This window comes from Mus caroli, unplaced genomic scaffold (assembly GCF_978045245.1).
Source record: "Mus caroli unplaced genomic scaffold, Mus_caroli_1 scaffold_6, whole genome shotgun sequence".
Lineage (NCBI taxonomy): Eukaryota > Metazoa > Chordata > Mammalia > Rodentia > Muridae > Mus > Mus caroli.
In genome coordinates this window covers 26,344,109-26,367,252 of record NW_028227261.1, presented here as the reverse complement: position 1 = coordinate 26,367,252, position 23,144 = coordinate 26,344,109, and positions in this window count along the sequence as shown.

Sequence of the window (23,144 nt, the reverse complement as noted above, 5' to 3'; positions counted from 1 at the left end):
ATCAAAATTGAAAACAGGTCACATACTTCCAGCATGAGGTGCCACAGAATATACATTATCATTACAAAATGGAGGGAAGGGAGTGTGGTGAGGAAATACTGGGCCAAAGCAAGACTGAAAACAAGCTGGGCGAACTCCAAAATCTGCATCCCATGTCTGATGTTAAAGCACTCTTCAGATCTCCAATTACTTTCAGCTTTGTTGATTACAACCCCCCCCCCTTATTCTACTCCAGGTTAGCAGCTTTCCTTAGCAGGTATCCCATGACTCTGGGGTCTCCAACATCTTGGAGTCTATAATAAAATCCAGGCGTTCACAATTTCAAGCAATGTCCTCTCTGTACCTCCATACAGGGACACCCTGAGACACACCTGGCATCAGTGTTTTTCCTGAGCTGAGGAGGGAGAATCCACAACTCTTTTCTTATACCCTTGACTCTAAAACCAAAACCGTGTGGCTGGAGCTGCCAAGTTCTGCTGCTTGCTGGGGCTGAAACTTGGGACCCTTGTTCAAATACATTTTCATTGGTTTTCTTTTTTCCATGGTTTCCTTCACTGCTTAAGCCTCTCTTTAATTGTCTTTAACTCCTTACCACACACTGGAAGCTTAGCTGGGTGGGGTCTTGCCCTAAGGTCACCCACTCCCTTTTTTTTTTCCATTTAGTGTTAGGTTTTTCTTTAACCTTTTTTTCTTTTTATCTCCTTGAGCATTGGACTTCACTTCATTACACTACATGGTGCTCCTTCTCTTCTAAAACCACACACTTTGTAGTTTTCCTTGCTCAGCTTGCTCCTTTTCATTATAGATCTGTGTAAGAGTAGCCACTAATAAACATGGAACACAGTCAATACTAGGCTGTCTTGAAATCTCCTCTGCCAATGCCATTAATTCAAAAACTCTTTCATTGAGGTTCAGTCAGATATTTTGGACACAGGCAGCAAGTAGCTATAATCTTCACCAAAATATCACAAGAATGGCCTCTAGACTACCTACTGATATTCTCCCCCTCTGACACATCTTGAGCTGGGCTCCGACAGTTCAAATCACCCTCAGCACTGTCTTCCATGTTCCTACTCACATGGCCCATTAATCTCCACTTAAAGCACTCACTGCTTCCGTAATCCAAAACCCCACAGTCCACCAAAGAGTACTCTGGTCAGGCCTGTCACAGCAATACCACACTCCCTAGTACCAACTTCTGTCTTAGTATTCTATTGCTGTGAAGAGACACCATGACCAAGGCAACTCTTATGATAAAAGAAAGCATCTATTTGGAGCTTGCTTACAGTTTCAAAGATTTAGTCTATTAGTGTCATGTTGGGAATCATGGCAGGGCAGACAGATATTGTGCTGGAGAGGTAGCTGAGAATTCTACATCTGGATCCACAGGCATCAGGAGGAGAGAGATACTGGACCTGTCATGGGATTTGAAACCTCAAAGCCTACCCCTGGTGACACACATCCCCCCAAAAGCCCACACCTATTCGAGCAAGTTCACACCTTCTAATACTTCCAAATTGTGCCACTCCTTAAGGGGTGCCACTCCTCCCAAGGGAGATATTCTTCTTCAAATCACCACAGCTGGCAATGAGCATGCTTTGCATGAGGATCTGAGCGTGGATTCCCAAAACCCATGTTAAAAACCAGGCACAATGGTCCCTACCTGTAATCCTAATGCAGGATACACAAATAAGAGGATCTCGCAGGCTTGCTGCAGCCAGCCTGGATGAACTGCTGGGTACCAGGTTCAGTGAAAGTCGCTATCTCAAAAAGTAAGGCGAAGAGCAACTGAAGACGGTTGATAATGACCTTTTGCCTTGTACACACACATGCACATAAATGTACACATACATGTGAACACACACACATACACAAACATATACATATATGTAAAGCATTGATTTGGGTAATGACAGGACCATGCAGTTATAATAGAATGGTACAATTATGCATCAAGTTCTTCCTCTGGAGATTATTCTACATCAAACTTGCCAGGGACCAAAGACTAATCTCATCGGAGGCCCGGTTCCTACAAGCCACTCCAAGGTAGAAAACTCCAAGGGAAAATAGCAGTGAGCTTGGGAGGGGTGTTCAGCCACAAAGAAAGATCCCAGGCAGAGATTTGAGGGTCAGACTTTGGGTTCCGGATCACCAGCACCTGAAAGCAGAGTAGCAATATCAGAATGCAAAGCCTTCAGTGTACTGAGAGTAACCATAGCAACAGATACAAACTCACTGAAGAAAAGGCGTGCAAATCTGTCTAAGCACAAAACCAAAATTTACCTCAGCATCTTGCGTCCTATGAAAAAATGTCCAGCTTTCAAATAAAAATCATAAGGTAAAAGCAAGAAACAAAATACAAAAATAGAAGGAAAGAAAGAAAGAAAGATCCCAGAGATGGCCTAGATTATGGGACTATGTCTAACAGGGAATTTTAAATCATTGTGATAAACTGGGATTTAGAAGACCCTAGTTCAGGTGACTCACAACCAACTATAACTACAGCTTTGGGGATCTGGCACCCTCTTCTGGCCTCTTCTGGTACCTGCACTAATGTGTACATACCCATACACATAGGCACATAATTAAAAATGAAAGTGTGATGCTGTGTTAGTCACTATGACACATGTTGTTTGAAGATAAATTCAGACTGCTGAAAAACCAACTTAGAAGATCTTAAAGAAATCCAAAGAAATGAGAAATATATACTAAGAAACAAAAATAAGAACAACTGCATACTTTCTTCCAGAAAACATACAGCTGTAAATCATCATACAGTGTGCCATAGGTTCTAGGGAAAGAAGTATGTCAACCCAGATTCCAGACTCAACTGAAAATATCCTCGGAGAATGAGGGAGTAGGTATTTCCTCAGATAAATAAAATTGGAGGCACTTATTGCTTGTTCTCTTACCATGATAAATATGTGCTGGCTTCTTTTATGCCAATTTGACACAAGCTAGAGTCACTGGAGAGGAGGGAGCCTCAGTTGAGAAAAAAAAAGATTTGACTGTAGGCATTTTCTTAATTAGCAATTAATGGGGAGAGTCCAGCACATTGGAGGCGACATGACCCCAAAGCTGATAGTGCTGGGTTCTATACGGAAACAGGCTGAGCAAGCCACGATGAGCAAGTCAGTAAAGAAGCAGCACCCTCTATGGCCTCTGCATCAGCCCCTGCCTCCAGGTCACCACCCTGCTTGAATTCCTATCCCAACTTCTGAAGGTGATGAACTATTATGTGGGCGTGTAAGCCAAATGAACCCTTTCTTCCTGAATTTGCTTGTGTATGTAATGTTTCCTCAGAGTAATAGTAACCCTAAGCTAAGACACAGTGTCGAAGGATGGGGTAGTAGGATGGCTTATGAGGTAAAGGTGCTTGTCACTCAAACCTGAGACCCTGAGAGTCATCCCGCGAACTCGTGTAAAGGTAGAAGGAGAAAACCAACTCCACAAAGTTGTCCTGACCTTCACACACACACACACACACACACACACACACACACACACACACACACTCGATTTAAAAGGAAGCTCCTCAGGCAAAACGAATCTCCAGTAGAGACTTAAGATTACACAAAAGAATAGAATTCTTAAAATGAAATAAAGATAAAAATCACATGAATTTTCTTTGCTAATTTTAATTGCACTAAAGCATAAATGACCGCCTGAAGAAGAATAATAATTTATTATATGCTTTAGTATGCTTGAAATTGAGATAACAAAAAATATTACACAGGCTAAGAGGTCAGGATGGGAAACATGCCACTGTTGGGCCACTAGACTATTCTTGAGTGGCATGGTATTATTTGAGGGTATACTCAGATTAATTTAAATATATATATGGCAAACACCGTGGGGAGCACTCACAGTGCTCTTCCAAGAGAAAAAGAAGAAATAAAACTGAACCATGAATGTGTTGTTAGCTCAAGAGAAAGAATAAAAATAAAGAAACAACAAGAACTGAACAGCAGCCACTAAGACAGTGGACATCAAGGCGTTCAGCTCAGTTACCTCTTTAAGTGTTAGCGGACCAATGGATTTTCCAGAATGAATAGAAAGCAAGACCCAACCTATCTCAGCTGTAACAGACTGTATGAAAGGCCAAATGGTCAAAAGTTAAAGGATACGCAAACCTACCTGAAGCCACTTAAAGCTAGAAACTCTGTATTCACATCGGACAAAACAAAATTGAGAATAAGAAACAGCCTCTGTTGGGTGACTTCTGTGAGTGGGAGTAATTGTCCAAGAGCACACCACAACCTAAAATGTGCATGTACCCAACAACAGAGCTTCGGAACAAACTGGGAAGATCTGAAGGGAGCAACAGAGGAACTTATAGCTATGTTTGTGTCTTAGTTACTGTTCTATTGCCATGAAGAGACACAACAACCAAGGTAACTCTTGTGAGGCGTTTGACTAGGGGCTTGCTTACAGTTACAGAGAGTTCCTTCATCATCATCACAGCAGGGAGTGTGGTGGCAGGCAGACACCATGGGGCTGAGGGCCCCTAATCTTGGTCTACAGGCAATAGGGAGAGGGGAGGGGGCACAAAGCCCATCCCAGCGCCACACCCCTTCCAACCAGGCCACACCTCCTCATCCTACCCAAACAGTTCCACCAACTGGGGACCAGCCATTCAAGTGTATGGGCCTTGGGGGTTGTATTCTGTACCATTAAATAAGACTCAGTGCTGTGGAGATGAAGTGCCACCTGTGCATGATCAAGCACCAGAGTTCAGATCCCCAGAGTCCATGTTCAAGCTGAGCCCTAAATGAGCAAAATAGACATTAGATTATATCTCAAAGAACCTAGTGTGTGTGTGTATAGAAGCATCTAGTGCCATTAACTTCTGTAACCCCAAAATTGTTGGCTCTCATCTAGATGCTGACTGTCTCAAAGGCCCATGAGCTTGGTCCTAGAACTGTGATGTTAAGAACTGATGGAACCTTCAAGGAGTGGGACCTAATGGGGAGACCTTCAGTCACCAGGTCATGCCATGAAAGCATCTTTCCTGTTTTCTCATTTGCTTCCTAGCCATGAGGCAAGAAGTCCTGTCTGCTACATGTTCCCTAAAATTGCCACCCAGCACCTTGCCACCCAGCACCCCACCACCCAGCACCACTACCACCCAGCACACTCACCACTTAGTACCCACCACCACCCAGTACCCACAACCACCCAGCACTCCCACTACCCAGTACTTACCACCACCCAGTACCCCTCACCACCCAGCACCCCTACCACCCAGCACCTCCACCACCCAGTACCTCCCACCACCACCTGGCATCCCCACCATCCAGCACCCCCTACCACACAGCACCCACGACCACACAGCACCCCCACCAGAAACCTAAAAGTAATGGGCCTCCCCATTCATGACCTTGAGCCTCTAAAGCCACAAGACAAAAGGAACCTATTGTTTGTATAGGCTAATTTTCTTTAAATTATTTAATTTGTTATAATGGTAGAAAAGTAACAGCACTCTAAAATTAAACATTTATTTTCTAGAGATAGATAAAATGTTGATGGTAAAAATAATGAACCACGGATACACACCACAGATGAGCTGCATAATAATTAGGTGTATTGAAGAACACAGACAAAAAGAGGACATTTGATGTGATTCCTTGGATATACAATTCTGTATCATCTATAGTAGCTCCAGGAAGATAAGTGGCTTCTTGGGTGGGTGGGTGGGAGGCAGTGTGAGGGATGGGTCATCAAGAGAAGGTACAGGGTGATTATATCCAATATCTTGACAGTGGCAATGGTACAGCAAGAATCAAATCTGTCAGCGATTAACAGACTTAACGTTTACACTGCAGTTTATCCCACAGGAGTTTTATTTAAAGGATTTGTTTATTTTATGTATGTGAGTACACTAATGTAGATATCTTCAGATACACCAGAAGAGAGGGCATTAGATCCCATCATAGATGGTTGTGAGCCACCATGTGGTTGCTGGAATGGAACTCAGGACCTCTGGAAGAGCAGTCAGTGTCTTAACTGCTGAGCCATCTCTCCAGCCTCTATCCCATGGGAGTTACATTTCAATAAAAATAACCTTTAAACAGTCGACTTGTGGGCTTTACATAGGAGTAGTTAGTTGTAAATCATCTCTATAAGTTATAAGTCAGTGTGGTGACTCAATTTCATGGTTTCCTTGACTGGATTTGAAATCACCCAGGAGCCACACCTTTGGGCCTGTCTTTGAGGGAGTTCCCAGAGAGGTAAATCTGAAATGGGAAGACCTGCACTGCACATGAGAGGTACCATGGGCTGGGGTTCCAGACAGAATAAAAAGGAGAAAGGAAGCCGGGCACCAGCATTCATCTCCTACTACTTCCCGACTGTGGACACCCTGGGACCAGCTGCTGCACAGTCTGACAACCTCGCCTTCCCTTCCATGGAAGTAGCCTCGATCTCCTCAAATACCAAGACAAAGTGAATTCTTACGTTGATTTCCACCCAGAAGTCTATCACCACAATGGAAAGATCAACTCATACACTACTACTGTCTTCAAGCTGTCACTATCAGTTAAGACCTGTTCAACAGATTCTGCTTTCAGCCAGAAAACACCTTCCTTCCTCATCAGGTGATTGTATGTGGCCTCCAGTCCCCTTCTGGGTGTTCTGTCAGGTTTTGTGGAGATCTGTGTCTCTGTTAACTCAACAGTCCTCGTTTTGCATCTTTCTTGGTGGTAAGAGGGACCAGGCACATCTTATTTTCTGCTTTCAAGGAATATCTCTTCTTACCTTATATCCCTAGAATCCTGGAAGTCCCACTGAAGTAGAGGGACATGGGATTTTGGTTGGATTTATTTCCTAGGGTCTAATGTGCATATCATTTGTCAACAGATCTAGAGTCACAACCACTCCCTGCTCCTTCAGTCCCAATCAACATAATGCCAACAATATGATGGCCCAATGTGACAACCTTGAGGAAGAAGCAGGAGATCTGAAGCTCTAAAAACTAGGTTGTCACTCAGAGATAGAGGCTTGTCAAACCCTTGAGCTGGGACAAGTATACTGTTGCTCTTGCCCCCCGCAAGCAGACTGTTCCTAGAGTTTGGGGGTAGGATAGAGAAAAAATGCTTCTTTCCAGGTCAATGGCTTTATTATACCAGCCATCAGGAGGTGTTCATCTCCCCAAGCAAGGAAACCACATTGGACATAGCAGCTGTGACTGGTGCCATCCCTTCATTAAACCTACAATTATGAACAGTTACTCTCCAACATCCATCTGTCTTCTGCACAGGCCAAGTTAAAACATTAAGTGGGGATATGGTGGGATCTGTCAGGTCCTTTATGGCAGCGCTAGTCTTCAAAGGCATCTCTAAGATTTCCATGTGAACATTTTCACAATTACAGCCTTCGCCCTACAGGTCAGGGAGGTAATGTGATGACTGTCAAGTATACAACTGTCCCAGTTATGTGTTCTGGGACCAAAGAAGGAAGCATTGCATGAGCTCAGGGACTGTACTGGCTGGTTATGGGTGTCAACGACACAAGCTGGAGTTATTACAGAGAAAGGAGCCTCCCTTGAGGAAAGGCCTCTGTGAGATCCAGCTGTAAGGCATTTTCTCAATTAGTGATCAAAGGTGGGGGGACCCATTGTGGGTGGTACCATCCCTGGGCTGGTAGTCCTGGGTTCTATAAGAAAGCAAGCCGAGCAAGCCGAGCAAGCCAGGGGAACCAAGCCAGTAAGCAGCACCTCTCCATGGCCTCTGCATCAGCTCCTGCCTCCAAGTTCCTACTTTGTGTGAGTTCCTTTCCTGACTTTGGTGATGAACAGCAATGAGGAAGTGTAAGCTGAATAAACCTTTTCCTCACCAACTTGCTTCTTGGTCATGATGTTTAGTGTAGGAATGCAAACCCTGACTAAGGCAGGGACCCATATGACTTGCTATGATTGGGATCTTATCTGAAATTCAACTGACCTCCATAATCTGTACTCTGACTAGAGGGAAATTCATTACTTGGAATCTGCCACATTCAACATCAGTTCAGATCCAATATCCAGAACTCTCTGAAACTCCTGTATTCTCCTTTTCCTCAGTATACGGTTGTCATTGTAAAAAGCTGTAGTTCCTTTCAAAGCAGGAAGCAGCAATGGCTAACTATAGAGTTTTGTGATAGTGAACTGAGGGTCTCTCCTTAAGGAGACATCACTTCCCTGTTATTCGTGGACTCCATAAACTGGCTCAAATCTAGGAACAGGTTGAGGAGCTGTGACTGGTGCCGTGACTCAGGTCCTGTCATTCTATTGCCCCAAGACCCTGTTGCTCCCACTGATGGAGTAAGGCTTTGAACACTTCTTGTCTGTGTCTCTTTTAGAAATACTGAGGATCTTTCAGACCATCATGAACATTGCTTAGCCTCTGCAGTCAGTCCATACCAAAGCACACTCACCTTGACGTTGGCCGTTGAATGTTAGCCCTTGGTTCTGCCACTGGGGGGGGGGGGAGGGGGGCGTCGTCATCCATTATCACCTGAGTTATGGCTCCACTATAAGGCTATGCCTAAGGAGGGGAGCAATAGCAGAAGTCTGCAAGGGCACTGCCCCTCACAAGTCTGACTCCTCAAGTACTGGTTACACACGTGTCTTGGTTTCACTTCCTGTTACTGTGACAAATTACTCTGACAAAAAATATCTTGAGAGAAAAAAGGGTTTGTTTTAGCTCATAGTTCAAGGATACAGTCCATCATGGCAGAAAAGCTGAGGCAGCAGGAGCTTTGAAGAAGCTGGTCATGTTATATCAGCCATTGGGAAGCAGAGAGGGATGGATGTATCTTGTTGCTCAGCTCCTTCTCTCTATTTATACAGTCCAGGATCCCAGGATTCAGGGAATGGTGCCGCCCACGGTGGGCAGGTCTTTCCTCCTCAGTTCACAGAGTTAAGGTAATCCCCCACAGGCAGGCTCAGAGGCACATCTGGGTGACTCTAGACCCTGTAAAGTCGATAATGAACATTAACCTGCACAGCACATCTGGATCCTGGTGTGTAGGGCATGTCTTACTGGGCGAATCTCACTCCAGCTTTGGCCCTTGGCATATCAGACATTTCCAGCTCAGTCACAGAGGGGCATCTCAATCCACGTTTCCACCAACGAGCTAAACCAATGATTAGTTCTTGTCTTAGTTGCTTCCTTATTGTGCCAAAACACCATGACCAAAACAACTTAACGAGAAAAAGTTTAAGTTGGGGGCTCACAGATCCAGAGGGTTAGAGCATCATGGCAGGGAATATGGGAGCATGTAGGTAGACATGGCACTGGAGAAGTAGCTAAGAACTACTGGTCCAAAACAACATGCATACACATGTGCACACACACACACACACACACACACATACACACACACACACACACACAGAGAGAGAGAGAGAGAGAGAGAGAGAGAGAGAGAGAGAGAACAGAGAACTTGGAATGTTGTGGCCCTTTGAAACTTAAAGCCTAGCCTCAGTGACACAGCTCCAACAAAGTCACACCTCCTAACCCTTCCCAGATAGTTCCAATAACTATGGACCAAGAATTCAAATGTATGAGTCCCTGGAGCCATTCTCATTCAAATCACCACAGTACCATCTTCAACTTCATGAGCTGCATCATTAAATCCAGAATCTCTGCTTAATGGACCCATATCGATCAATTCAGCCTCATCCAACTTTATTTCTTCCACCATTATCCCCTGACCTTCAAACCCCTGCCCCCGGCATTCTGCAGACCTCTGTTTATACAAAACCTGAGTTCTTTAGGCCTATAGCATTACTTCCTCTGCATCTCATGATGTCCGTCATCCCTAGGGGCCTGCCTTAGATTCTGGCTGTTGCTCTAGAGGCAAAGATGCAGGGAAGGGTAATGCGCATACGGGCATCAGCATCGTCTTGGTGGAAACTGCACTGGTGGCGGTCAGTACTACAGGGTGGTGATGCCACTGGGGGTGGGGATACCATGTCCCTGAGAGAACAGACCCATCAGAATTTAGGAATCCAGTGTCCACAGCCTCCCTCAGAGTTTCACCTTAGATTAAGGGATCCCGTTCTCTCCCCCGCCAACCCCCACCCCCATCACTGCCCTCACTTTAAGTGCAGCAGCCTTCATTGCTAAGGTTTAACATGCACTGTGACACAGCAAGGGCGTGAGGGGGTCTGCTCTGCCTTCTGGTGTTCTGCAGCCTCGGCCCTGTGGCTGTGGGAGGGGAGTTTCTCCTTCAGGGCTCACTGCCAAGTCCTGAGGTTGTTTGTACACACGTGGGGCTGGGAAATGGACTCCCCGAGCTCATTCTTTTTCTTTATTACTCCGTCCAGCAATGCTAGGAACAGCAGCCAGAGTCATTATATCCCTTAGTTTTTCAAAATTGTTCAAAGCATCATGTACAGAGTTGGTGATTCCTCACTTCAAGCAAGTGGTGAGCCAGGACCACAAAGGCATCGTAACCTCTAGGATGAGGGATGGGAGCCACCTGGGGCTGGGCTGTAAAAGCAGTTAAGAAGCACATGAGCTAGAGGTGGGGATGTGGCTCCTTTGATAGAGTGCTTGCCTAGCACACAGGAGGCCCTGGATTTCAGCCCCAGCATCAGGTAAACCAGGTATAGTGTGGACACCTGCGATCCCAGGACTCTGGAGGAAGAAGCAGGAGGATCAGAAGTTCAAGGTCATCTTCAGCAATAGAGAGAGTTCTGGGCCAGCCTGTGTATGTTGGGGGCGGGGGTGGTAATAGCAACTTCCTACCATGAGTGGAGGTGGAACTCAAGAAGACAGTCTCATAGGCTGCTGGCTAGTCAGCACAGAAGATGTATCATGTCAGCGGCAGTGGTGTCCTCCAGGCTGGAGATCTCCAGGAACCAGTGGTGGGGCCCTGGACCCACAGGAAGAGTAGCTATTCTTACATGTTCCAAGTGTCCCTTCCAGCCTTCTGCACAGAGGTCTCTAGTTGAGACAGTGAGTGTTGAGCTAGAACATCTTCCACAGCGGTGGACTTTCCATCCCTGTGAAAAGTGACAGTTCACTCCAGACTCACCGGACATCATCTTGATTATCTTTCCCACTTAGGGACAGAACCAGCCAGAATGCCAGAAGTCCTCTGTTGTGCCTCTCTCAGTGAAGCAAAGATCAGCAAAGACACAAGACCGACAAAGCGTTGCGTGGTTAACTATGCCTCACTGCCTGTTGGGTCCTACTTATACTCTCTCCAAACATCGCATGTCCTCTCACGGGTCTGCTTCAGCAAAACAAACACCACATGACACAACCAGAAATTTTCACTGGGGGTGGGGGAGCACTTTCATGGTGCTATTGGAATCCAGGATATGAAGATGTGGAGAATATGGGAGCCAAAGCCATGATCAGTATTCCCTGGCCACGATTTCCTGAGAATCTACCTTCCCAGGTGGCACTAACTCTTGGAGTCCAAGGATTCTGAAATCAAACCTGGCTACCCCATCTGTTAAGAAGCAGCAAGGATAGCAGAACGAGACACAGCTTATGACATAGTGTGCTAGATGGATTTATAACTTTGAATTTTTCAACAGATGGTGTGTGGGCATCTATCAGTGTTCTTGCTCTGGGCCACTCAGAGGTCAAGAATGACCCCAAACGCCTACTTTGTGTGGATAGTGTGCTGTGCCCTGTGAGCCACTGGGGAAGAAACTGCCACCTGGCAGGTGACAGGAGCCTCTTTCTCTTTCAGTTGTTAGGAATCAGAGGCCCATCTGTGACTGTCCTCTCTCATGGGACTAGCCAGCACCCATCCTGTCGGGGGATCATTTTCCTGTGCCATGTGCCCAGACCATGCTCTACCTCAGGGTGTGCTCTGTGGCAAGCCTGAGAAAGGCAAAAGCCCTTGAATGTGACTGAGGAGGTGGCAGTCTTGGGGCTGGGTCTGCATAGCTCTGCCACGTCCTGCACTGTCTAGATTGAACCCGGGCTGGCTCCTCACAGCAACCTTGCAGGGTAGTACCACCCTTCTTTCCTCTCTCAGATGATGACACAGAGGTTCACAGGTCACAAGGTGCGCATAAGCCCCTGGCTTTAGCCTCTGGTACTTAGATCACAGCCCCTTCAGGGATCAGCCATGTGTCGAGAGCATACGACAAAACACAGGTTCAGAGGGTGGGAACAGGGGCTGGTTCACTCCTGTGCACTCAGATCTCTTCGTGTTCAGTCTAGATGAGAGACCCCTGCATGGCAAACACAAGGTAAAGGTTAGGCAGGGCCACACTGGCCTAGTAGGCTACCAAGGGTAGCAGATGTCAGGTGAGCCCTGCCTGGCTTTCCCAGCTTAGGAGGGACGTTTGTGTCTAGACTCACCGCTCCACTTTTGCACCTTGGATCATCCTGGTCCTCTGCAGGTCTATTTATTTCTCTCTGTAAAATGACTCTTTAGGGAACAGGACCACTGTACATGAGTGTCCAGGACATAGTCAGAGGTCCAGCCTACCCAGGGCAGGCTATACAGCTCAGCAACCTCAGCTTGCTCAGATCCTAGACAACAACTTGAATTGTTTCTCTGGAAACCTTGAGCCCTGGATCCACTTGAGCCAAATATGGAACACAAAGCAATCACCACCCACCCCCTGCTGCCTTCCTTGGTTGCAAATGGGTGTCTTTTTTTTTCTGGGTCCTTCTAGGTGAGCCTCAATTGGAAACACCGATCTCCCATAGTGACACGTGCTGGGAGGTTAATTCAAATTTAACTGTAGTGGAAATCCCCCATTAGGAAACGCTGTACTCTCAGGCCTTCAGGAAGGAAGGCTCTCTGGGCTGAATGGAACAGATGACATCATGGAAGATGGGGGCTGTTGAACAGAGGAGAAGCCCTGCATACAGGAGGTGATCTTCTATGGCTAGGGCCAACCTTGAGAAAACAACCCAGACTCCTTGGTGTAACATATGATATAGGGGCTGACCAGACAGCCGAGGGACACTGGAAACACTTCCCATGGGACTAGTTTCTTCAAGGAACACTGGTGACACCTTCCATGAATGGATTATTCTCTTCCCCGTCTCTCTCAAGGAATATGTAACAGCCATCTCTTTTCCAGGGCCTCATGTTGACAATAAGAATCAGAAGTAAAAAGAATCTGATATCACCGAGCCACTGACAGTTTTAACGGGATAGTGGATGTCAGAAGAAGAAGAAGGAGAAGGAGAAGGAGAAGGAGAAGGAGAAGGAGAAGGAGAAGGAGAAGGAGAAGGAGAAGGAGAAGGAGAAGGAGAAGGAGAAGGAGAAGGAGAAGAAGAAGGAGGAGGAGGAGGAGGAGGAGGAGAGGAAGATGAAGAGGAAGAGAGGAAGGAGAAGGAGAAGAAGAAGAAGAAGGAGGAGGAGGAGGAGAGGAAGAGGAAGGAGAAGGAGGAGGAGGAGGAGAGGAAGAGGAAGGAGAAGGAGAAGGAGAAGGAGAAGGAGAAGGAGAAGGAGAAGGAGAAGGAGAAGGAGAAGGAGAAGGAGAAGGAGAAGGAGAAGGAGAAGGAGAAGGAGAAGGAGAAGGAGAAGAAGAAGAAGAAGAAGAAGAAGAAGAAGAAGAAGAAGAAGAAGAAGAAGAAGAAGAAGAAGAAGAAGAAAAGAAGGAATCCTATGGTGGGAGGCACTCCTATGGTGTACAGGAGGAGCCTGCCCCAGATGGGTGACTCCAGGGAAGGGTTTAGAGGGTGATCCTCAAGTCAACAGTAGATAGGGAATGTAGTGTGATACCGGAGGGGGGAGGGGGAGGGTTGGAGCTCTGTCCAGTGAGGAGTAGCAGTAGGTAGACACATATGCCTAAGACACACACACAACCACTCCATTATTAGGGTGGAAGGTTTTATTGTGAATGAGAGAGAAAGAAGAGCCAGAGGCATCTGTGGGCGTCTGCCATGGCTACCGCTCAGGGACGGTGTGGTCCCCAGAATGTTAGTTACCTGGCAAAGTTCATGTTTCCTTTTCATTAAAAGGGCACAAGGAGGTGGATCACCGAATATTAGAAGCACCAAAGCTTAGGCAGGGCCTGGCTGCAAAGTTCTCACTGAGGAGGTCCCCACCATATCCAGCTTTGTCCAGATCACAGCAACACAGGCTGGAGTGGGTTAAAATCACCCAGTGTCTAATAAACCACCTCCCGGGGGGAGGAGAGATTACACCCCAAGGAGTACCGGTACCTGTGGGATGTGGGCCCCTCCCTGGACTTCCTGCAACTCTGAGCTAACAGGAGGTAATTAAATGGTTCATAGTTTTCCTTCACGTGCCTCAGTAAATGTCGCCTATGAAACCAACAGGCATTTTCCGTACTTAATGTGTGATAACTAGTCTCATAAATTCAAATTATCCCTGTAAATCTAAATTAAATGCCCAGGTTTAATGTATTCGGGATGCCTAATTAATAAAGTGCTGGCCATGACATCGCTAACCTGCTTGCTCCACACCTTCATTTTCAGCAGGGGGCGTTTCTGAGCTGTGTTTGGGTTGGAGGGAGAAGCTTCCCAAAGCTCATGTTCAAGGTTAAATGGATCCACACAGCTATCAAGATTCCTGGGAGCCCTCCATGCTTCATCTTCTCTCTTACTCTGTCACTGATCACTCCCTCCTCTCAGGGGTCTGTCTGGACCACAGGGACCTTCTCAGTCTTGCAAATGTGTCCTGTTCCCTCTGACCCTCCTAGGTCTTTGTTCCTGACACCTCAGCGGCCTCCTGAGTTCCATCCAGATGTGATGCTCGGAGCCATAGCAGCCATTTCAGGACCGTGAGGCTGTAAACCTGAGGACAAGAAGCCTGGCATTGAAGATGTCAGGAAAGAATGAACCTGGCTTCTGTTCGGTGTCATGGACCCCTAACCCACCGCCCAGAATTGCCATATCTGGATCTTTTTGCAAGCCAGAAAAACAAAACAAATCAAAACACAAATGTGTGCACACATATATACAGAAGCACCCACACACATACACATGAACACACACATACACACACATGAGCACACACAGAGCACACATACATACACATATACACATGAACACAAAAACACAAGAACACACACACAACACACACACACACTGATCTGCCTACCGGGTGCAATCCACGGGGATCTGTGAGGCTCTAGCCCAGCAGGAGCAGACAATGAGTTGCAGCTCTCTGAGGAGAAGCCAGAACTAGGCAGGCTGCTGGCATCTTCCAGGCACTAGGTCGGGGCCACGGAGCAGGAAGTGTCTGCAGCAGGCTCAGGCAGTTCCCAGCTATGGAAGCTTCTGGAAAGAACACTCTTCCCTGAAGGGTTACAGCTCGATAAGACAGGCACTCTCAGACGATCTTTGGTGAAATTACTTGTGCACTTTATTCCCTGTGGATAGGATCTTACAAACATTTCAGGGTGGGCTGGGGTCTAAAGGCAGATGCTTTCTGTTGGTTTGGTCTGAGATGTTAGGGATGCTTCATTTGTATGTGGAGGGAGGGGCTTCGGGTGTTGCCCCTACGAGACTGATGGCTTCAGCCTTCTCCATGGGGTGTTGTGGTCACATGTCCCAGGGCAGGAACCTGGTAGGGAGTAGATTTAAACGCCTACCGGTCTCAATTATGAGAATTGCTGGGGATCCTGAATCTGCTCAACCTTACCATGGCTCCTGTCTGGTGGCACAGTCCACTGCCCCACAAACATACACATACACACACACACAAGAACACACACATATACACACATAAACACACACACACACACAAACCCTCTACATTTCCAAGCTACTTTTCATCAAAGTCTCTGTCCCTTGTAATCAGAACTGAATTCAAGTCCCAACTGACCGTTTGAGAGAGCTTGGGTTAGGCAGAAGCCTGTCCAAGCTTTCTGTTTGCAAGCAAGAAAGTGCATGCAGTACAGAAACTGCACACACAACCTCTCCATTATTAGGATGGAAGGTTTTATTGTGAATAAGAGAAAGAACAGCCAGAGGCATCTGCGGGAGTCTGCCATGGCTACCTCTCAGGGATGGAGAGAGGACCAGAGAGAAAAAGCAGGGAGAGGTGCAGGCTGGCAAACGGCAGGGCTGTGGGAGCTGCAAAGCTAGGAAAAATGGTGGGAGAGTCCTGCCCGTAATGAGGGGCTATGCTGCGGTGGGGGGAGGGCAAGTTAGCTGGCACAGCCTGGGAGTTAGCATGGGCTCTGATCTATTGGAGGCTTGTCTGAATTAATAGAGAACTAGATACTCTCCGGAGATCGGGGGGTGGGGAGGGCTTGTAGGAGCGGATAAGAAAGTAATGGCTTTCCCCTGCATACAGAAACCCACTTTACAAGGTTTCTGAGGAGTGCCGAGTGTGTACTGGGTCACAGTTCAGCCTGAGCTGAGCCCAGATTGTCATTTTGGGGGCCTAAGACCAGACACTCTCTACTTCTCATAATGGGGTATCCTCGTCTATCCATGTTGAACTGATGGTCTAGCTCACTGAAAAGATGGGAGATGCTTGTGGGAGGTCAGAACAGAGCAGAAGAACCTGCAATGGATCCCTGGGTCCCCTTAGAAAATGCAGAGCCTGGGCAAGCTGCCTATCTCCCAGAGCACGGCCCCTGGCTCTGTGATCCCCAAGGGAGAATCGGAAATGCCTCTAGCAGGGTCCAAGACAGAAAGGGAGTATTTATCCGGTATTTATCCAGAGCTGATCCCGTGTCATCTTGCACAAGCCGGTTTGTGTGAATTGTGGTTCTTGATTCTTCCCCAGCTCCAGTAAGAACACCCATAATAACACTTACTAACACACTCCAGCTTGCAGATGTAAGAACCCGTCACACCCAGGTGTGATGGTTCACGCCTTATCCAGGCAGTGGGGAGGCAGAGGCAGGCAGATCTCTATGAGTTCAAGGCCAGCCTGATGTGTGTAATGAGCCAAAGCTACATAGTGAGACCCTGGGTGAAAACAAAACAACAAAACAAAAACAAAATTAACAAGAAGAACCTAGCACAAAGAGACCCAAAGCTAGTGTGTGACTCGCACAAGATGTGAAGCAGGCAGTTGAGTGAGAGAGCCCACCCTGCCGCAGTGGCCCTGCCACGTGGAAGGTGAATGTTTAGACTGCAGCCTCTGAATGGATGAGTTGGAGGTGTGTAAGCACGCCTGGCTCATCTTCTCCCCCTGCCACCCGGTGAGGAAGCCCAGGAAGCAGGCAGCAGTGGGGTTCCCGTGTCTAACTCCTAGCAATCCTGCCACACTCCTCAGCGCAGCATCTCCATGGCCCCACAGCACGCCTCCCATGGCAGAAGCTCTCTTGGCTCCCTCTGCTAATTCATTTGCTCCCATGTTAACTTTTATTACTTATTGATTTTCCTCCAGCCTCCCCTGGCTATCTCCATGTTTATCTGCTTAGCTTAGTGGAAGGCACTCAATGGGAGAGGTAGAATGTGGTATTCTGTGACTGCAGATGGGCACCCATACTAATGGGGACCAGGGCCTTTGTGGGGGGCAGCGGTCACCCATCACTCTAACACCCTGTTGAGCTAAGGAAGCCCAAGGGGTGGGGCTCACATCTGCTTCCTTAGACGGTACCAGCAGGGATCTCAGCCTCTTCAAGACGCCTGGTGAGGACCCTGGGCTTGGAGCAAGAACAGAATGAGCAGCAGACTGGGGGGTAGGGGGAGGGTCACACAGAAAGGATGATGGTCTATGAGACAAGGGGGCCACTAGAGGCTGGGCCCCACAGGAAGCTGGGATGTTCGGTACTGAACACTCTGCTCTGTGGGGGATGGGGTAAACAACAATTCACCATCTTCACATGCAGAACACCGACCATCTGTAATGGAAAGAGTTGAAGCCGAAGGGAGATTGGGGAGAAAGAAGTATCAGTCTCCTGGTCCACATGGGAAGTGTCTTTGGGTGCTCTGGAAAACTGTGAACTGATCCCGGTCAACAATGGTGGTGACAAAGAGACAAAGGAGCCTCAGCCTGAGGTTAAAACTGATCCCAGAAGCAGCATCTTCCCGCTGTGGAGAAGCACACTCATGAAGAAGCCAGCGGCGCACCATGGAGGAGCCTTGCAGGCCAGGTCCTCAGCTTCCACACGAAGAGCAAGCTGCTGTCCCGTCCCAGATGGAAGTTGGATACAGATGTGGGACACAGTCTGGCAGACCCACATCTGCATGAAGTCTGAGCTGCCCGGGGCTTGGGGAGTCTCTGAAGCACTAGGGTCTAGTTTGATGGAGAGAGGCTGGGCTTTTCCATGGGGTACCACCTTCTCCCTTCTCTGCAAAGGCACTAATAATGAACCCCTGCTGGAAAGTGGGTGTGGCTTGGGTTTGGGGTACAATTAACTAGAGCTTGATCATTGCCAATTTGCTCTTCAGAGGGGCCTTAAGCCATGACGACATAAATCAAAATATAAAACATCTACGCACCAGAGGACAGGACCAACAGAGTGTGAACGCAACGTGGGGGATGGGGAGGGGTGGAAATAGTCTCAAGTTGTGTCTGATGTGCATGATTCCTCACAAGAGGTAACAGCAACAAAAGATTTCACATGTTGCCAAAGGGAAAAAGTCTTCAAGAAACACATTTCCAAAGGAGACAGAAGAGTGAGTTTCCAGCTGCCTGGATACCCTCGGACAAAGGGCTTTCCCTTTCTGGTACAGAGCTTGTCTTCATCCTTTGGATAGGAACAGCAATTCCAACCCCCTCCCAGGGTATGGTGAGAATCAGTGGTCTCAGGCACTCCCAGGGCTGCCCTGTGGGTGCTGATATCTAGAACCAATGACTGCTGGGATTGTTCCTTATACCCTGTGTCCCTCCTGGGATGCTGTTTTCATTGTCAACTATGACACTGCATAGAATCACCTGGGAAGAGTCTTAGCGAAGGATTGGCTAGACTGGGCTGGTCCAGCTTTCCTGCATTTGCTCTTTGGCCCCAGCACCTTGGAGGAAAACTATTCCTTCCAGTGTCTCTGCACATACAAGCTATTCAAGGTGTGTGGGTGGCACATGCCAGTAATCCTAGCTTTTAGGAGGCTACGTTAGAAGGATCAGGAGTTGGAGGCCAATACATAGTAAGACCCTGTCTCAGCGACATCACTCCATCAGAAGGAGGTCGTCCAGTAAGTAGCTTGTGGATGTGCCCAGCCTGCTTCCAGCACAGAACCTGGGATCCAGCAGGAGAGGAAGCCACAGCTGTAGCCACACAGTGGGACCCCATAGAGGAAGGGCTGGAACCTGCCCATTTCTCAGACACACACACACTCACCCCTCTCTGTACTATGGAAGTCCAGGCCCAGTTTAGGGAAGGGGTGGAAGGAAGGGGTTGGAGCCTGTAGGAGAAGGATCGGGGGAGGGGAGACAAGGAGTACTGTTAGCATTCAGGCAGTCTGCAACTGAGGTCCCTGGAATTGCTCCATCTGCCAGGCCCTTCACCACGGCCCAGGCCCCAGGCGACCGCCACGTTTTCGTGGTTACAATTCCTTCTGGAGCGGAAAGTGATTCATTCTCTCTCCTAGCCAGTGTACACAGAGGCACATTATTAATATTTACTCGGGGCTTCTCCAAGGACCACAGGCAGATACCAGATAGGGAAAGAAGGGAAGAGCAAAAGGTCATCAGGTCTGCCACCTTGCCTGCATGTGGGCGCAGGGAGAGCACTCCGTCTGGCCCAGCCCCAGAGCAAATAGATGATTCGCCCACTGTGACCCCAGCGAGGTCATGGCAGAGGAGAATTCGGATGGAATCTGGAGAGTAGAGGATGGAAAAATAGACCAGGGCGGAGTCTCAGGGCCTCTCTATGCAAATGAGAAAATAATACTAGCCCAGGCAGGTTTGAGGGAGATCCAATAGGCCTGCCCCTAGCATCGTGCCAGGAACAGACCCCATAGAAACATCAGCAACCCCGGTGAATACGGGGCGGGGGGGGGGGGCGGGGGGGGGTACTGTGCCTTGCCCTGCACTGCCGCATTTCCCAGAGTGCTTTGCGGCCCAAGGAGCCTAAGGGTAGAGGCTCCAGGGCCCCTGACATTGAAAAGCAGGAAACCTCGGCTAATGAAAACCAGGCCTGGAAGGGATCTGTTACTTAGGCACAGGGAAAGGTCTTTATTTTTTCACCCCTTTGTCAGTTGGCTTGCTAGAACCAGGCATCACCTACCCCGCCCTGCTTTCCCTCGGAAACCCCAACCCCAGATCCCCTCCTAGGCTCAGCAACCCCTACCCCCATCTGTAGCTCTCTGCATGTGGCTGCCAGGAGCAATGAAGTCCAGATGGCCTTTCCTACCTGGTGGCCGCGTGCTGACAGCTGCCGTTGCTCGGTGCAGTCGCTGCAGATCCCTGGCTCGTCTTTATGCCCTGGTCTCCGCAGATTCCCGGCTGCCTCTGCCAGAGAGTTTATTAAAGACTTTATTAAATTGCTCTGCCCTGGCCTGCAAATTGTCTCTCTCGGCGATGAAAAAAAAATACTGAGACCCAAACAGCTGAGGTAAAACCCTGCGTGTCATGCAGCACACAAGTGATGGACGGGGGCTTTGTGGGTGACTCTTGCAGTTCTTGTCCCTGCTGTGGACTCTAAGCCAGAGGGGAACAGGGCACTGAGATGGAGGGCTGCAGGCAGAAGGTACCAGGGATGCAGTCTGGCTGGCGCCAGAGTCACGAGGTGTGTCAGAGGCAGGCGAGGACATTGCGGCCACTCCACGGAATAATGGCGGCAGCCGTAGGAGGCTCTGGAGGTTCAGTTGTGACTCCCAGACTTGGTCCAGGGTTTGAGGGAGGTGACAAACAGACAAGCAGACTCTGGTTATATACCGGGACAAGCAGTGGAGTGGAAATTTCTCAGGCTCATTAAAGGGATTCTTAACCTGAGAGCTGCCATCGGGAAAGCTTCCTGGAGGAGGAGGTGTCTGATCTGAGAAGAAAGTTCTGGCACTTTGCCTCTGCGAAGAAGAACTTCTGGTTACTATGGTTGCTATGGGAAGCAAGGATGGGACTGGAATTGATGCCAGCTTCAAAGCAGCACAGCCGGGCAACCTCTTCCCTAAGCTGGGCAAATATGCAGCTTTAATCTGATGGGAGGCTGGTAGAGTCTCCAAATCTTGACCCGCCCCCCCCACCCCTTGTGTGTGTGTGTGTGTGTGTGTGTGTGTTTGTGTTGCATGCATGTGTATGTCTGTGTACATGCATTTACTTATGCATGTATGTGTCTGTACATGTATATATTTGTGCATGTGTGTGGATGTGTGTGTGTGTCTGTGTATAATTTGCTTTAGGGTCTGAAAGGTGACTGTAAGTAGCTTAAGTGTGTGAGGCTGGAAGACTAAAGACATCAAAGCTTCATAGAGAGAAATAAAAGGCAAGCGCCAAGCCCCGGGTTCCTCAAGTCCCCCCACCCTGTCCCATGCTCCCTTGAGTACATGCCCCTGGAGACCAGGGCCCTTGCACCAACTCTGTGTCCTCTTGCTCTGAGCAGTGGACACAGGAAACCCTCATCTACCAACAAGCAGAAGCTTCATGGCAGTGAGTCAGCGGGCCTCAGACAGACCACTGAACACCCTGGCAGCAACGAAGGAAGTCCCCATGGAAGCCCGGGGTCCCCCATTCCCCCTCCCCCACTGCTCAGGAATCCTTGCCGGCTCCTGGTCTATGCTCTCTTCTTTGTCTTCATCCTTGACCCTTCGTCATCTTTATCACCCATTCCTCAGTCACTGCCTGGTACCCTCTGTTGCTAGCTCACCTGCCAGGCAGGCTACACCAAGACACTAGAGGGCCAAGTCCCTGTCCCCAGAAGCACCTCGTCTGGCCAGTGACAAGAGCTGAGACACGGGAGCCCGGATGGCCTGACCCTGGACTCTGGTCTTAGAGGTGGTGATAGAAGAACCTGTTGAGAGAAGGCGTGTCTGTGTTGAGACCTGAGGATGCAAGGTGGCCCGGAGGAGCTGGGTAGAAGGTTATTAGATTAGACAGCAGAACCCTTGGGCAGGGAGGGGTCTGGACCCTGGATGATGGCATCAGTTCTTCAAAGGAGGGTTTGGGGATGGGAGAAAGGGAGAGGTTATAAAAGACAGGAGAGAGTCCTCAGCAGATAAGGTAAGGGTAAGATGGGCCATGAAATTTGTTTCACTCTGAAGGCTGGGAGAGCCAGACTGTTCAGTGACAGCTCCTCCACCACCACCTCCTACTTTTCCATACCATGCCCCCATCCCATTTCTCCCTCTCCATCCCTCCCTGCACCTACCTCCCAGCTCCGTGCCCTGCCTACAGGCACAGTAGCACTTGCAAGAGCCTGCAGCGCCACCTACAGGCTAGAGTTGGTACTGCCCAGGGTGTCCCCCACCTAGGGGACAAGGCTTAGTCCCAGTTTTCTTCCTGCCTCTCAGACTGTGAAGTATAGCCCTGGAACAGCCCAGGCTACACCTTATTGGCCACAGCCTGAGGCCATGCCTCTTCCTGCCTGAGAGGCATCAATGCCAGATGCCTCTGTTCCCCTGACAACCTCATTACCTGCCGCACCTGCTCCCCTTGGGACCAAGACCAGAGGAATTTAATATACTGCCTTTCCCTTCAACCAATAACCCAAGCTGCCCAAGAATGGGAGGCCTCTGCTGTCCTGGGAGGGCTCCATCCTGCAGATATGAATGAGGGGCTGTCAGCTCAGTCTCCAGAAACCAAGCATCTCACTCCTACTGTAACAGGGAAACCCACCCTGTGCAGGCCGGCTTTGGAAAAGGAACTCAGATAGAAATACCCATGGGATGTTAGTTTGCTAGCTGGGTATTGTTGAAGGATGTGTCAAGGATGGTGTCAATCTCAGGAACCTAGAGAAGGCACAGGAAGACTGGGGTGGGGGTGGGGGGTGGAGGTGGTGCTGCAGTGGCCTAAGGAGAAAAAAAATGTACTGCCTCTCCACGGGGCAGGGCTAACAGAGAGGATGCTGGAAAAACCATCTAGGCAGGGAGACAGTGAGTGAGGCATTCTCAAGAGGGAGGCTGCGGCTGCCAGGGAAGAGCTTAGGCTCTTTAAGGGTCAGGCCGGGAGGGGCTTTGATGCCCCTTTGGAAAGCTTAGGAGGCATGACAATGGCAACTGGTTCTCCGGGATATGGCATCCCTGCAGGACAGTGTGGGGGAATAATCGAGACCCTTTTCTGTTGGCTGGAAGAAATGAATGAGGTGAACAGAGTTGTGACCATCTCTGCTTTATAGCGACAAAGGCAGAGAGGCCACCCCTTGCCCTGGG